The sequence below is a fragment of the Dipteris shenzhenensis genome, chromosome 30, assembly GCF_047967505.1.
Source record: "Dipteris shenzhenensis isolate YYH24624 ecotype China chromosome 30, Dip_SZ_1.0, whole genome shotgun sequence".
Lineage (NCBI taxonomy): Eukaryota > Viridiplantae > Streptophyta > Polypodiopsida > Gleicheniales > Dipteridaceae > Dipteris > Dipteris shenzhenensis.
Window position 1 is genome coordinate 38677396 of NC_141625.1, and position 17561 is coordinate 38694956.

Sequence of the window (17561 nt, forward strand, 5' to 3'; positions counted from 1 at the left end):
ATCAAGCCTGCCTAGCTCTAAGCCTCCCCAGGCTAACCTGAGCTAGTTCTGTGTACCTAGTACACGTCAGATACCAATCCGTGCACATGACATACTCCCCCTCCTCTAAGAACTCACTCCTGACTTCACTAAGAAATCCGGAAATGTTCTTTGGAGGTTTTGTAATGTCTCCCATGTTGCATCCTCCTCAACACGATCCTTCCACTTAATCTTGTATTCCGTGATAGTACGATTTCGAATCTGTCTTTCACGGAATTCAAGAATAGATTCAGGTTCGTGAGGAATAAAAGTTAAATCTGTAACTTCTATAATCTCATGAGGAGAAACAATTTGATCATCTGTACCCAATACTTCTTTCAGTCTACTGACATGAAAGACTGGATGTACTTTAACATCAGGAGGCAATTCTAGTCGATATGCAACTGGTCCAATTCTTTTAATAATCTTGAATGGGCCACAGTATCTGGGGGATAATTTCGGAACCAAACCAGTACTTAGGCTCTTGGATTCCTTAGGAATTCTCAAATATACCATCGTTCCTTCAGAGAACTCTCTGGGTGAACGATGTCTATTAGCATAAAATCTGTCCCGATCTTGGGCACTTCTAATAGTCTCCTTGGCAAACTGCAACATTTCCTGCATGTCTTGCAAGAAGTTCTTAGCAGCATCATTTTGAATCCCTTGTAATCCTACCATAACTGGTGACTTAGGTTGAAACCCGTACATAAGCATAAAAGGACTATAACCTGTACTAGAATGCTTTGCACTGTTGTAAGCAAATTCAATCATGGGTAGATAATCTTCCCATGAAGACTGTCTCTTTGATACATATGCCCGAAGCATGTCTTCAACCAACTGGTTGACCTTTTCGGTACTGCCATCAGATTGTGCATGATCTGAGGAACTCATACTTAGAGTAGTTTCCAACTTCTCAAATACAAGTGTCCAAAAGTTACTTGTAAACTTTGAGTCCCTGTCACTGACTATGTCAGATGGCAAAGCATACAGCTTGAACAAGTGGTCCACAAACTCGTGAGCCAACTGAACAGCTGAAATAGTTGTTCTTGTAGGTAAGAATCTAGCCATTTTTGTCAAACGGTCGACTATGACCCAAATAGAGTCATGACCCTTGCGCGTTCGAGGTAAACCAGTAATAAAATCCATGGAAATACTCTCCCATTTATTACCTGGAATCTGTAATGGCTGTAATAAGCCCGCGCTCCTAAGGCGTTCAGCCTTAGTAACCTGACAAACTCGGCAACCTACCACATAGTTCTCTACAAATGCACGCATCTTAGGCCAATAAAAGGTATGCTTCACAAGAGACAGAGTCCTATGTATACCTGGATGTCCCGCACTAGGAGCATCATGACACTCCCAGAGAATCTTGGATTTTAGGTCCAGAACATCAGGCACACAAATTTTTTCATTCCGGAACAGCAAGCCGTTCCTAATCATCCACTGACCTCCCGCCGCCTGTATTCTAGGTGGCACAATCCCTGAGTCCTGGTCAACCATGGAATTCCCATCCTGGACTCTCTGCCAATAAGAACTGAAATGACTATCAGTTGCGTATAGCCCTCTCAAGGATTGAAATAGGTCTGAGGATATTTCCGTAAATGACAAAGCATTTACAAACTTAACTCGACTTAAGGCATCCGCCACACTATTCAACGAACCCTTACGATAACGTATTTCGAAATCAAAATCCTGCATTAATTCTGCCCATCTAGCTTTCCTTCCTCTCAATGCTGATCCATCACACACATACTTAATTGACTGATGATCAGTCAATACAAGGAACTTTGAACCATACAAGTAGTGTCTCCATACCTTGAGAGCATACACTACTGCATAAAGTTCCTTCTCAAGTGTGGGCCAACGATACTGAGTGTCGTCGAGCTTCTTACTCTCAAAAGCTACAGGTCTGCCCTCTTGGAATAGAGCTGCCCCAATCGCATAATCACTCGCATCGGCCTCTAAAACATAAGGCCGGGTAGGATCGGGTAATGCAAGAACGGGTGCTTCCTTGATAGAAAACTTCAAGGTTTCAAAAGCGTTGTTCATTGCATCATTCCAAGAGATTGGCTGGGTAGACCTGCGTCCACGACCTTTCAATATGTTGGTCAAGGGTGCCGTGATATGTGAATAATCACGCACTGACTTCCGAAGAAATACCGTAAATCCTAGGAAAGAACGAAGTTGTTTCACAGTCTGAGGGATAGGCCATTCTAAAACCTTCTGGATACGATCCAGATCAATGCTAATACCTTCAGAAGAAATCTTGTGTCCTAAGTAAATGATCTCCTTCATAAAGAAGTCACATTTACTCATCTTGGCATAAAGCTTATGCTGTCTTAGAACAAGTAAGACAACCCGGAGGTGTCCTATATGATCCTCAAGCGTTTTACTATATACCAAGATATCATCTAAGAACACTACAACAAATTTGCCCAGATAATCTCTGAACAAATCGTTCATCATCTGCTGAAAAGTAGCAGGAGCATTGGTCAAACCAAAAGGTAATACGAGGAACTCGTAATGACCATACCTAGTCCGGAATGCGGTCCTATCTATGTGTTTAGCATAGATACGGATTTGGTGATAACCCGTACGCAAATCAATCTTAGTGAAATACTTCGCTCCGGCCAAACGGTCTATCAAATCATCAGAACGAGGTAAAGGATAGCGGTTCTTAATTGTAACTTTATTTAGTCGTTTATAATCTATACACATTCTCCAAGAAGAATCTTTCTTCTTTCTTAATAGGACAGGTGCACCCCAAGGAGATTTACTTGGGCGGATATAGCCCATATTCAGGTAATCCTGAAGCTGGGTAGCTAACTCATCCTCCTCTACCTGGCTCATCCTATAAGGTGGTACACTGATAGGTTGAGCCCCTGGGACTAAGTCTATGCGATGATCTACTGCCCGTTCTGGAGGTAAACCTTCCGGCAGTTGAGCTGGGAATACGTCCTTAAATTTATCTAACAACATTCTCAATTCTCGGTGTTCAAACACACTTAATTCATTTTTGTTAATGACCGAAACAACAAATGAAGAAAGTGGAATCAAAACACACTGATAGACATCATAATGAGAATTGTTTAATATATTCCGAAGCTGCATCGCAGATACAATAGGCCCCTGAGAAGGGGTAATCTTATCACACTGAATACAAAATTGGGTGCCTTTGTCTACAAAAGAAAGTTTATGCTCCGTCCATCCAATCTGGATATTGTGGGTTTTAAACCACTCTATCCCGATCAGCAAGTCTACATGCTCTAGATGCATAACATAACATGTGAGAGCTCCTGTGTAGGCTTGAATCCGGATGGGAAGCGCTTCAACCTTGCGATCCCAAAATTGCTTCCCGGCTGGAAGCTGCACCTCATAGGTGTGGTCGCTAGGTACTGTGGACAGCCCCATCTTCTGCACAAATTTGTAATTAACAAAATTGTGAGAGCTGCCCGGATCAAAGAGAATGTGAACCGGTTGGTCCCTAACTTCTCCATAAACTCGGAAAAGATCATGGGAACCAAACAACGAAGTATTAAAGGTACAATTACAAGAAAGGGGGCAGGTAATGACATTTACTGAAATACCTGTCATCGTAACCTGGTTGGCTCCCTTGGCTGCGGTACGCGGACCTGCCTGGAGCTTCGGTCCTAGCACCAATTTCTGGTTCTTCCGCTTAGGACACTCATTCTTCGTGTGGCCCCGCTCCTCGCAATAAAAACACCGGCCCTCTTTCTTGAGCCTGAGAGTGCGAAGGAAACGGGCCTTACCATTCTTCGCAGGAGTTAAGCTTTTCCTGGAGGTGTTGTCCGTAGACTTCGTCTCCGCAATACCATTTGCATGCTGAAAGAACTTGCGTTTGTTCTTTCCGTTCGTCTCGGTAACCGTGGTTGCCTTGATACCGGCCATGGTATCATCATATATGCGCGCATATGTCATGGCTTCCTGCAATGTTGTGCACTTGTTATTCTTAATCTGTAACTCATAGGAGTCTGGCAAACCATCCACGAAAAAACCTAACAAGGTTACAGGATCCATTTTGGTGGCCCTGGTTTGCAGATCCCTAAATCTTTGAAGATAAACTTCAAAAGTTAAATTCAATTTTGACATATCGAGGGCCTTGAGCTTGCCGACGATATCGTAGTCATCTTCCTTCTTCAGGAACTCCTTCCTGAAGATACCCTCAAATTCTGTCCAAGTGTCAGGCTTAGGCTGGAGTTCTTTCCACCAAAGCAAGGCTTTACCTGACATAAACCCTGCTGCTAGCTGAATCTTTTTCTCGTCTGGATAGGGGTGAAATTGGAAGTGTACTTGCCACTTGTGCAACCAAGTGTCAACCACCTCCTTTGTTCTTGATTTCTGGTCACCTGGAAAGGGATCCGGAGTGATATTCGGGCCTAGCACGGAGGCCATGGCATCCACATGCGTGAGTGCCTGAACCGTGCTAGCCAGAAGAGTCAAAGTGGCTTGTATCCCTTGGAGTTGCTGTGTCAACCCCGATTGATTAGCGTTGACCTGCTCAAATTTACCATCCAGAGCAGTCGTGAACTCACTGAAGGCTTTCTTAGTTATCAGGTCGTCATAGAGACCCTGATCATCCTCTCCCACTGGAGTGTAATCTAATTCCTGCTCTCCCATAGTGAACTCGGGATTTGGAGCATCAGACATGGCTGAAATCTGTTTCGATTACAAACGGAGAGAAATAAATAACTGAAACGGAGCACGGAGGGAGATGGAGTAGAAGAAAACCGTCCCAGATAAATCTGACAGAAAGGATGCTGGAATCTGGAAGACCACGAGTCCTGGTGCCTCCCCGAATCTGCAAACCGGATGCGCAGTCGACAATAGAGGCTGTACGGACTGCTGACGTGGCCTGTACGGCTACAGGCTGCTGACGCAGTCCGTACGGTGGCTGCAGAAGCTGGCGCAGTCGCTGTACGGAGCAGCAGCAGGTACAAGAGCAGGCGAAACAGTCCGTACAGGCTGTACGGCTGTCGCTGTAACTGTACGGACTGGTACGGAAATTTTGGGAGCTGTGCAGGGCTGACGCAGGCAAGGCGGATGCAGGGAAACTGCTCGAACAGGGCGCTGCTGAAGGGCGAGGCTGGCTGGCACAGATCTCGAGGTAACGTCTCGAATCTTGGGCTGCTGGTGGGTTGTCTAGCACCCAGCCCCCCATCTATATAGGGTGCAGGGCTGCCCGATTTGGAAGCTAGGCTTCCAAAGAAGGCTGAGCCCCTCCAGCTTTGGAGGGGTGCTTTTGCGAAAAAAGCACCTGAGCCCCTCCAACTTTGGAGGGGTGCTTTTTTCGCAAAAAAGCACCTTCCTCCTGCGCAGGCTGCACGCAGCCCTAGACGCAGGCTGTTCGCAGCCTGTTGCGCAGGCTGTGGACAGCCTACTGCGCTGACTGTGGACAGCCTACTGCACAGGCTGTCCTGCCGCTACTGCCTCGCCTACTGCGCCCCTTCCTACACCCCGCATCCTCTACTCCCTGGCTGTATATTTCCTGCCCTACTCTCCTTCCTTTCTGCTCTCCTTCTCCTCCCTCAGACTTCTCTCTGTAGCCTTCAGAAATTTCGATTCTATTTCACTCCTCTTCTTCTTCCTTTCCCAGATATTTCTTCACCCCTTCTACCCCAGGTAGACAGCAAAAACGCAGCAGGAAATCTCGAATTTTAGGGCATACCTGGAAGAGAAATCCGTCAAATTTCTCGCATCAGGAGTTCCTACCTCAGGAGTTGGCTCTGATACCAACTGACACGTCCCAGCACTCCTGAAACCCCTGATCTGCAAAATAACCACACACAACATCAGAACTGAGCAGGCTGCTCACCACCCAACCGTGACATCTACGGGATGTGATCCCGAATCAGAAGATGTCCCCCCGAGCCACGAGCTGAGCTACTGGCACGAACTCCCAATCAGATCCAAACCAGCCTGGTGTCCCATACCACCAGGTGGCGCTGTGAAGCCCTGGATCTGCCACTGGGCCTTGGGCTACGCTAAGATGCAGGCGCGCGTCCGCGACACAATCCAGGATCAGACCTAGCACCTGGGAACGAGACTTGCTCCCAACTGCACACCGAGAACTGAACCCCCTGGGCCTCTTTTATAGACTCGGGCCCCGGCGCCAAAAATAGCGAAGACCTATAAATAGTTCGTACCCTTGCCACTCAACCCGAGAATCAAGCCTGCCTAGCTCTAAGCCTCCCCAGGCTAACCTGAGCTAGTTCTGTGTACCTAGTACACGTCAGATACCAATCCGTGCACATGACAATGACGATGACTTTTGGTGCCTTTGAAACATGTTCGAGAGACAGAGAGAGAGAACATGAGAGTTTTTACTCTATAGCAACAACGCTAATCATCCAGGAAGGCTGATATGAGGATCGCGCGTGCGCGCACACACACACACACACACACACACACAATGACAAGATCACAAGACGATACTAAGAAGTCTGTCTGCAATGAGCAGCATAAAAGTTGGCTATGATGTGACTTTACACTGTGAGAAGAGAGCTTTTTACCTGGTAGCAAAAATGCCAAGCAGCCAGTAAGGCTGATTCAAAGTTGATTGAGGATCTCTCTCTCTCTCTCTCTCTCTCTCGTGTGCACGTACACAAACACACTTTTTTTTGGGTGAAATTTGCGTACGCAAACACACACAAATACACACACACACACGCACGCACGCACACACACACACACGACACAAAATGACAATACCAACAAGTTTGCTCCGGAGAGAGAGAGAGAGAGAGAGAGAGAGAGAGAGAGAGAGTCTATTAATGTCCACTGGAGACTAAAAGGTCTATGGGACAGCAAGAAACCCTTTAGTACATCTGCTTTAGGGAGGGCACATGGCAGCTCCCAAGGAGTGCAAAAAGCAACCCACATCATTTAGAGTACCTACATGATAGTCTGGAAGAGTAAACAACCATACATCAGTTTAAGACTGAAGGTCTTTCAGTTTTGATTTGAACTCTCTGATTAGTGCTATGCCTTCACGGTAAACTGTCCATTTTCCATCCTTTCTGGCAGCCCTGACTTTAGCTCAATTCAGTTGCCTTAATCTTAAGTTGAGCTTGTGTAAGCTCCTCTGCTATCCATACTTTGGTGCCCTTCAACTCGTAAGATTGTTGAAGAAGCTTGATCCGCATATCTTTTGACTTCAGTGTAAGGATTGCATGACCTTTATAGTGCAAAATAGAAGTTGGCCTGGAGTCGTCATCACCCTGCTCATCATCATCCACCCTTTCAATGTTGGGTAAGCTTGCTTTGATCTTTGTCAATATTTCACTATATGTGTCCTCCTCTTTGTACCAATCTTCTGGGAATCCCCCTATTCTAATCTTCAGGGCATTATCACATCTAGCTTCGTGTTCTTTAATCTCTGCTTGAATATGAGACTTACTTGCTTTGGTGTCCACTTCCACAATCACTTCCTTCTTAGCAGTTTGTACTTCAGTGTGAACAAGATCTTTGACTGTAGAGACTAGCTGCGGGGTAGGGGGGGAATCCTTACAAGATTTTACAGCCTCATCAATTATTGCCTGCTTACCAGGCCCTTCCAGAATGTGAGGTGGAGCCTTTACTCCTGCCAGTTCCAATCGTAGCTCTCTCACTACTTGCTGCAGATAAAAAATCTGATCCAGTTGCCCAAGGATGGGTTGTTTTGAGCCTTCTTGTTGGTAATTTCGTGCATATGGAGAGGGTGTCATGGCTGCAATTGTAGAGTACTGAGTCCTGATGGATGTTGAAGGAGTTGAGGGGGACCTGGAGGAGAGGGTAGGCCAGTCCATAGTTGGTTGTCTGTTGAACCCCCTAGCTTAACCTAACCCCCGGGTTGGGTTGGGGGTTTAGCCCAACTCGGGGTTAGGGCTAGTTTGGTTGCTTCTAACGGGTACGGAGGGAGAGGTACGGATGGAGAGGTACGGGCTGTTGCTGACGAATTGTACGGTATTGGTTGCTTGCTGACGGGCTGTACGGACGGGGGAGAGGTACGGACGACAGAGGAATTGACGAGGTATGGAGATACGGATAAGGTACGGACGAGGTACGAATTGGGGGGGGGAAGAAGAAGAAGAAGAAGAATATATTATCGTCCTCTGAAGACCAAAACCGGCCTATGGGACCTGAGCAATACAATATCACAAGTACATGAAAGCTCCTCCCGAAGATGGGAGGGTGGAAAGAGAAACGACCTTCTAGGATTCAGGTGGATTCCTATGCTTGAAGAGCTTATACACAAATGTTCCTAAAGCTGAAGGTGACCCTTTATGCAGCAAATCAGCCAGTTTGTTATGTCCCTCAAGGAGGTGATTGAACTCTTCCCTAATGTGTGCATAGTGAGGGCATATCATTACCATGTGTTCTTCTGTTTCAACCATACCTTGATCACATAGTTGGCATATTCTACTCTCCCTTGGCATCTGAGAGAGAGAGAGAGAGAGAGAGAGAGAGAGAGAGAGAATAGGAGCTCGTCTGAGAGAGAGAGAGAATGCATGTACATGGAAATTTGCATGAGTTTCTCATCTTCGGTAGTCGATTAGAAATGACCATAACAAAGGGTACTAGTAGCAGAAGACTGATAGATAGCCGAGGAATTCTATGTTGGAAAAGTCACCTCCCCATTCGTAAGCCCCCATATGAGGAGAGCGTGTGGGAGGTAGACTTAGGGTTGGGGCTGCCACATGGGCAGCTTATTGGCTGCCATATGGGCAGCATACAAGCAAGCAAACAAGGGTTGATGAGGCTGCCACATGGGCAGCACATGGGTTGCCGTGTAAGCAGCACAATCAGAGACTTACCCGGCCATGAGTGGAGCTCCTAGTGGAGAGACCTTGTACAGAGCAGACACGTGGGAAGGTGGATCAGTTTGCAGTAGTTCCGAGCAAGATCTGGAGCTTGGAACATGTTGTCTGGAGCATGGAGGCCTGTACAAGACTGCGTGGACATCCCGAAGGAGTCAGGTCAAGATTGGATGTCTTGGAAGAGCTGGTACAGCCCAGGAGTACATGGGTCTGGAGGCGCCTTCATGACAGGTGCAGCACATGTGGGGCTGGTACGGCAGATCTAGGGGCGGGATCCAGGGCTGGTGCAGAGCCAAAACAGTAGGCAGAAGGCGGGAACTGATAGGCTCCTGGAAGGAGGAGACCAGCGGCCAGAGATCTGGGCTGAAACAGGCTCAAGCAGATGGCACAGGAAGGTGGCTATGGAGCAGGCCATATGGCGCAGGGAAGCATTGTCTATAAATGGTCTGCACACATGTATGTCGAGTACACACAAGTAAAGGGGTTTTGGATTCCGTAGTTCAAACACCTTTGTGTGAATTCGTGGGCCCATCTGTCAGTCTTCCGCTGTGGATACCCTCTATTTGGTCATTTCTAACAGTTTAACTATGTAATTCAAAAATTCTTTGCTTTGTGTACTCAACATACATATTTGGAAGCCAGTAAATAGACAATGCTCCACAAGAGATATAGAACCAACAAAATATGTTTCTGTCCGAAAGGACACAATACAAAAGGAGTCTAGACTCCCACCAAACACCAAAAGGTGTTGTCCTACTACCTCCGTAGCACTTCTAGATCCCTAAGCCTGCGTGCTCCTCATTGAGCGTCTATAGACTTTAGTCACCATGCCTTGATCCCTGCACCTTGCTGCCCTGACTATCAGCCTAGGTGTGCAGCCCCTTCCAAGCTCTGTCTGCAGCTCCTCATCCCTTCTTTGTCCTCCTGGATGTAGGCCCAAAGAATGCTGACCTGCTGCTCCAGTCTACTGGAGATGTGCTGCTCAAGTGGATGAGAAATGAGCCCCTTTGGCTCCCCTTTTATAGGGGCTGGTAGCCCCCCCCTCAATGTGGCTGATGCAGCAGCCCTCTGAACGGACCCACCCAGTCTGTAGAAACCGACTGGTGGAGGCACCTTTTTTTGAGGTATTGCAGGCCCTGCCTGGCCACGTACCTGACCAAGGCTTCTTTCAGGCCCATAAACCCTTCTCCAAACAGGCACATAACAGAACCATGCATCTTGCCTCTGTCCAGAGCATCTTCCAGCCGTCGAAACCCTGCTGCAGCCAGTCATCTTTCATCTCCCGGTACCTCACACTTTGACTGGACCTGCTCCTGCACCAAAGACTCTACAGCAGCTCTATAAAGACTCCCGCAGGCACTCATACAACAGGCGCAAACTGTCCATATATTCCCTGCAGGCTCCCGGGATGTTGACGTGGCCTTCCAAGCTATATCACCGTACAATTATGCTCCACTGTCTTGGATCATTGCGTGGCAGTTCCGTACAGTTCTGGACCTCCAAAGAGACCCTGCCTTGCCAGGTAAGCATCTGATTGTGCTGTCCACATAGCAGCCTATGTGCTTCCCATGTGGCAGCTCCATGCCTCTGGTTTTTCTGTGAGCTTGCTGCCCACTTGGCAGTCAAATTGCTGCCCATATGGGAGCCACATCAATCCTTGGTTCACCCCACTCTCCTCATATGGGGACTTACAGATGATGGGGAGGTGGCCATACAATCTCTAACATATCCATGCACACTTGTGTTGGAATACGACCCTCATGGGGAGTCCTTTGTGGCACGTATTGGAAGGGTCCCTCGACCTTGTCGGTAGTTGGAGGTGGCAACTAGAGTGGGAGTTTTCTGGCAGCGTGTCTGTGATTGGCTCATGCAAGTAGAGATGTGGTGATTGGCTACTTTTGCGACTACCCTATGCATGCCTTACATTTGTCGGAGTCTTCTACGTGACTCCAGCGTGGAGGCAACTCCTGTCTCCTACATACACGGAGAGATAGCGTGATCTTCCTCCTTTTACTCAGGTCATGAGCCTGTGCTCGCTCTCTTTTGTAGGCCATCTCCTGGTGGTTCTAGTGATGCCCTATAGGCCATGGTATGTGCCTTGTAGGCATAAATATAGGCACTTGTAGTGTTAGTGCCTTTTAGGCCACATAGGACACTTAGTCCTAGGTCTAGGTACAAGTACCTTGTACTCCTTTTTTCATATATCCTAGTTGACGTGACGGCGTTTCTCATCGACCCTTATACCTTGTACGTGCTCTTTTTTGTCTACGTGACCCTTCAGTGGTATCAGAGCCTAGATCTGCTTCCTGCGCCTCTTTTCCGTACTGTCCGTACAATTGTACGGACGTCCATACAGATACGTACGGATCCCGTACATTTCCTCCAGCTGCTGTCCAAGGCTTCCAGTGTTTTTTCGTCGCCACAAAGCGCCTCATTGCTGTTCCCAGACTGAGGCGACTGCTTGTAGGCTTCAGCTGCAGCATTTTCGAGGTCCTCCACAGTACCCGTGACCATCTATCGTCACCTTTGTACTGCTGTTCCAGACGCCTAGCTCCCGCGACTTTAACCAAACCCAGATCCAGGCGCCTAGCTCCCGTGACCTCTCCACAGGCATCTGCTTAAGACGTTCTGCTATCGCGACCTGTTTAGAGCCCTCCAAAGGAGATACTACCAGCCACGCACTAAGTTCGAGGTGTCTAAGGGCTGTTCCAGCTACACTCCAGCTGTCTTTTGCACTTCAACCTGCTGCAGCGGCTTCGTGGTTTGTTATACTCTACCTACAGAGGCCTTTTGAGTCTCAGTCCTAATCTCAAAGGACCAAAAGCTGATTCGCAAGCAACATTTGCATTTTTACTGTTTTTGACAGTTTTTACTGTCAAACCCTAATTTCCAACAGAAAAATTTAGGGCTTTTGACATCTGGACCTTCAACCTGTCAATACAATACTTTCAACAAGGTTGACAACTGAAATCCTTCCAAAAATTGAAGTTTTCAGTTAATTTCAGGTTCAGGACTGTCACATTGTGCCACGTCATCACTCAGGTCAACAAAATTTGGGGCTTTTGTGTTGGGAGCTCAATTTCAACTGGTGTTTGGGACAATAAACAGTTTCAAGCCTTGAGGCTATACATTGGGTCAGATTATCATACATTGGGTCACATTTGCAAAAATTTCAGCAAAATTTGGAGCTTTTCTGCATTTGCCCTCTTTTTGGCCTATTTGCCCTCATTAAATTTGGGGCTTTTGCCAGATTTGCTGTTTTTGCAGTGAACATTGCCTGCCACAGTCACATTTGGGTTAGATTTGCATTTGCTCTTTGATTTGGGTTGGAAATTTGCAGATATTTGCTGTCATTTTTTGGACAGCCAGCTTTTGCAGTGATAGCCTTGAGGCTTGCCTTGAGGCTTTTGGGTTTTCAGGTCTCTTTCAGGGTATCACATTTGCTATGGCTGGGAACAATCAAGATCTATTTGGCGTTCTTCGTGAAGATGATAAGTTGAATGGCACCAACTATCCGATGTGGTCTTATCTTATGAAACATATTCTAGTTGCAAAGCATTTGTGGAATATCGTTTCTGGGGTTGATCTGAGGCCAGCCAATGCTACAGTGGTTGTCTCTACTGCTGGTCCCTTTGTAGGGGGTACTCCTCCTGATGCCTCAAATGCAAGAGAATCATTTTTTCACACATCTGGTCTTGCAGGACAGCAAAGGATGCTTGGGATAAATTAGCCTCTTTCTATCAGATTCGCAATGAAGCTCATGTTGCATATTTGAGAAGGCAATTACAGGAAGTCAGTATGAATGAAGGTGACTCTATGGATGCATACCTGACAAAGGTCAAGGACCTCATGGAACAACTTGCCAACATTGATGAGGTGGTGCCAAATTCACAGCTTGTCAGTACCACATTGAATGGACTGCCAAATACATACCAAGGGTTTAGTACGACCCTTCGATTAGTGGCCATGGGTAATCCAGACCACTATTCTTTTGATCAGCTAGTTACTTTGCTTTTGCAAGAAGAGCAAAGTCGAGCTAATAGACAAGCCATTATTCCTGATCATGCATTTGCTTCACAGCAGACAGGAAGAGGCAAGGCTTCCAAGCCTATGGGCAAGCCAAAATCTGCGCATAGCAGCTGCAATTCCTCCCATGCATCTAAAAATACAGCAGATAAGTCAAAGAAGAAAAGATGCAACTATTGTCGCAAGCCTGGACATGACATTTTAGAATGCAGGAAGCGCATTCCTACAGTTTGGGTCAGCTGACGCTGCTCTATGAAGACTATAAATAATGAGCTTGATCCTGATGTTTTGGGCCTTGATCTCATTGTAAGCACTGACCTATTGGAGCGTCGATGCTCCACCCTTTGGATAGCCGCCCAAATTCAGCCATCCACCACTCAGATGGGCATGTTGATGATGTGGCAGCAAATGTTGCTGCTCACATGGCTGTCTTGCAGCCATTTGTGATGACATGGATTGTGGGTACTGATATGGCACTTGACATATGACACGTTGCGGAATGTGGCATCCTGACTGTAGCATTCGTACAGTTAGATGATGAAGTGAACCTGTCGGCAATCCACATGGTAGTTGGCTGATGTGAAAGATTGCACACGTAGCACTCAGGTAGGCTGTTCATCGGTGCTGATGTAATAGTTGTGAAGAACCAGACTTCTCAAGAATGCAATTGTGTGCAATGCATGTAGAATTTGAATGCCAATTGGCCCTCCAATGGGGGAAGAGCGCCCTCGTGGGAGTATTTGTTTCTACTTTTGACCTATATGCAAGGTGGGAGAGAGATGGCGAATGAATGCAAGGTGAATAGAGAATGCTACATGAGATTCACAATGAAGGTATAGCATTCAGCCAACATCGATGTCCTTGAGATCACTCAGGTTCTTTCTTTCCATTTGCAGCTACCCTTAGCTTATGGCCCATGCATCTACCATTCAATGCACCTTAATGCACCCTTCCCTTCTATTGTCCCTAGGACCTAGATACATGTGTGCACATCTTTATTAATAAAATAAGTGTCACATGTCCCAATTTGATGCCATATGAAGCAGTGGCTCTAGCTCGACTAGCCCTATCTACTTAGATGATCCACCCATAACAATTCGATCAGTGTCCATCATAAATACAAATACATGTTTGCACCATTGGCATATAATTTATAATAATGTTCTTATGTCTACTAATCATGGATTAGTGATTTCTCTTGTCATGACACTCCCTCTTGCTTGAATGGGTAGAAGTTCTCTTCTGGATCCTCTCTTGTCTCTTTCTCTTGTGCATGCTTTTCTCTTTTACTTTTGCATTTGCATCTCCTTTTTATAATTTGCAAATAGTCTTCTCTTGATAGTACACGATCTCTTGTGTAGCTGAACTTAGATCTCATCTTCAAGTTCTGGTTCCTCTTGATGTTGAACATTCAAAATGCAAAAGTACCACTGCATTGCCTTGTCAATATCTCTTCGTGCTCAAAATCCTCTTCTCAATACCTAGCTGCTAAAATCTCTTTACAATAAGGTGCTCAATAAGCTGAAGCATATTCTCAACAAATTGGTCAGTATTAAAAAGATTCTCACCCAAATGTGTTACTGAACTAGGTAGACCTTGACCATAGATGATTTTGTGATGGATAACTGTTTAGTCTTATAGAAACTATAGATCATCAATCTCTTTTTCCAACTCTTCTATTTTAGCCCTATTCATCCTATAAGATGCTCTACATGGAGGAGAAAATTCTTTATCCTCTATCTGTACTCTACAATGAATATACCTTCTCCTATCCAGTTCACACATCCATACACCGATGTTGGCTGAATGTATAGCATTTACTCTTGGTTCTATGTTCACCTCAGATCCTTGGGATGAGGAGGTAGAAGCCTCACCCTCTTGCTTAGATAGTATTGGCAATTTTGGCTAATAGAGTAGGACATCTATGCCATGGATGCCCTGGCTTATGTTTCTTACATCCGAAACATTTACCCTCTTAATCAGCCTTTTTTTCTCATCGTTAGTCATGGAAGGAAAAGGTATCCATCGAGGATGTGATTGGCTGTTAACATTTTGTACAATAGCTTTCTCCTTTCCTTTGTTGAAGGGTTTACGAGGATTCAATTTCCTCTCAGCAATCTCAACCAATTTAGTGAGGCCTCTAAGGGTACTTGGGTTGAACATTTCAACCTCATACCTCACTTTTGGGCTTATGGTTGCTAAAGACTTCTTTCTTGTATTACCCTCGCTCTTCTCAGGTAACTCTAAAGAGAGTTTCCAGAACCTGGCTGTAAATTCAGCATTACTCTCATTATTGAATTGTCTGAACCTTCCCCAACGGAAGGTCAATTCTTCTTGATGCCTCGGAGGCATGAAAGTGGCTTTTAATTGCTCTACAAACTTGAACCATTGAAGAATAGGCTCTTCTCCTGTTTGTAATAAGGACTACCACATCAAAGCATCCTTCTGTAAATGTAGTGTGGCAAGAGCAAGCTTCTTGTGGTCGATCTTCTTGATGGGCAAAATATAGCTCAAAATGGCTAATCCAATTAAGGATTGTATCCACCTCTCTTTTCAAAATTGAGTTGCAGAAGGAGCACTCATACCCTGGTTCGTCTGTGCTATGCAGCCCTTCACGTCCATACGGATCTTTGTCACCCGTGTGCCTCCTTTCGTACTCCCTTTCCCATGCATGTCGTGCTTGTATGGCTCCCTTTCGTACACTCTCCTCGGCGCTTTCATACAGACCTTTCCCACATGTGGCTTGCTTGTTCGGACTCTTCTATTGCGTTGTGTTGGATGCCCGTGCCTCTATCCAGCATGCTTGCGCCCACTCTCCTGCTCGCTTCTTCTCTTTCTCTTCTCATCCAGATCGTGGATTGTCACTACTGTGATACCAAATGTGAAGAACCAAACTTCTCAAGAATGCAAATGTGTGCAATGCATACATAATTTGAATGCCAATTCGCCCTCCAATGGGGGAAGAGCGTTTTCGTGAGAGTATATCTCTTTCTGACCTATGTGCAAGGTGGGAGAGAGAATGCTACGTGAGATTCACAATGAAGGGTCCCTTTCATTAATGTCCCTTGAGATCACTCAAGTTCCATCTTTCCATTCACACTTACCCTTAGCATATGACCCATGCATCTACCATCAGTGCACCTTTGTGCACATCTTTATTAATAAAATAAGTCACATGTCTAAGTTTGATGCCGCGTGAAGCAGTGGCTTGAGCTTGATTAGCCCTATCTACTCAGATGATCCACCGCCATAACAATTCGGTCATTGTCTATCATAAATACAAATACATGTTGTACCATTGGCGTATAATATATGATAATGTTCTAATGTCTACTAATCACGGATTAGTGATATCTCTTGTCATGACAATAGTCGGGCCTTGTGGCAGTCACCATGTGGCTGGCTAGGCTGCTTGTTGGCCATTTTTGGGCCTTTCTTGGATATGTAAGAGGTGGGATTCATCATTCCACCCCCTTCTCCATCATATTCTGACTTCACTCCTACATCACTGAAGTGATCTCCAACATGGTGCCATCCATTGGTTGCACATTGTCCATCAAACCTCCGGTCTAAAGAGGGTGCTTGGAGACTAGTGACATCTAGTAGAAAGGAGAGCATGGCTACTTCATATTATAGGTGGAGCTCCTTAAAGGTTGTATCTTAGCTTTAATATTGTTGATAGCACTTCCAAACACTGCCCTGCCATTGGCCTAGAAGAGGATTGGGGCACTGGTTGTGTTACTCTCTTTTTGGGGAAGCAGTGGCAAGCCTTGGACTTAGTGATGGCTATGATTTGTGTGGATGCATTTCTTGGCATGATGTTGGGTTATTATGCTTGTGTTATGCTTGGCTACTGAAGGGAACCAAGAGGATAGCACTGGGAGTTGGTCACTTGCACAGCCACGGGTTGGCATTGCATTGGGTTGCCCCTGCGGGTGAGTTCAAGAAGGGAGTCCCTTGTAATTGAACTAACTAATGAATAAATAAATACCGCAAGGGGCGCCAAGTGTTGGGACCAACAAGTGTCACTGTGTATGCTTATTGAGTAGGGGTATTCTAGCCTCCCTTGTTTTGTATGATTCAGTGATGCTATGTTGTGGAATTGTATGCTCTAAGTATTGTGTTTGGGCAATGGCAATGGAACATGGTGGTTGTATTTTGGTGTTGTGAGAAAGTAGAGTAAGATACACTGCCTTTTATAGTCAAAGGCTGGCTACATACTCTGCACTGCTTTACACTTTACTCACCTATATTGACCATATACTCCTCCTAGAGGACCGGGCCACGTTGATTAGCCGATCACTGCACGAAGCTGTCCTTCATGCCTTCGCGTACACCACATGTTCTAACCGTACACTGCCTTTAGGTTTTGTGCCATGTAATAGGTGGTACGTTGATGAGTGTAAGGCTCTTCGTTGACAACCCCGACTTGAATCCTGATATTACCTACCAAGTGAACCAGACACCTTACCTGAGTATCGTCGTCTAGTTCGCCAAAAGAAACAAAACTTTGTTCGCTAAAATGAGGATGAATTACTGAACATCCTTTTCAGTAATAATTCCAAGGCCTTTTGGCAATGGTTTCTTGAACGGCGGTCCCCCTCACCACTCACAGACACTCAAGTTTGGCACTACTATGCCTGCACACTTTATGACATCCCCGACCAGCCCACACCTGATCTCTTGCACATACCACGACCT

At 45.9% G+C, this 17561-nt stretch overlaps 1 protein-coding gene across 1 annotated transcript in view; it reads left to right on the forward strand.

Moving 5' to 3' along the window:
- Positions 1–17561, forward strand: part of AGL26 (tRNA (cytidine(34)-2'-O)-methyltransferase) — a 51781-nt gene that overhangs the window by 23396 nt on the left and 10824 nt on the right. The gene's annotated exons all lie outside the window — the stretch shown is intronic.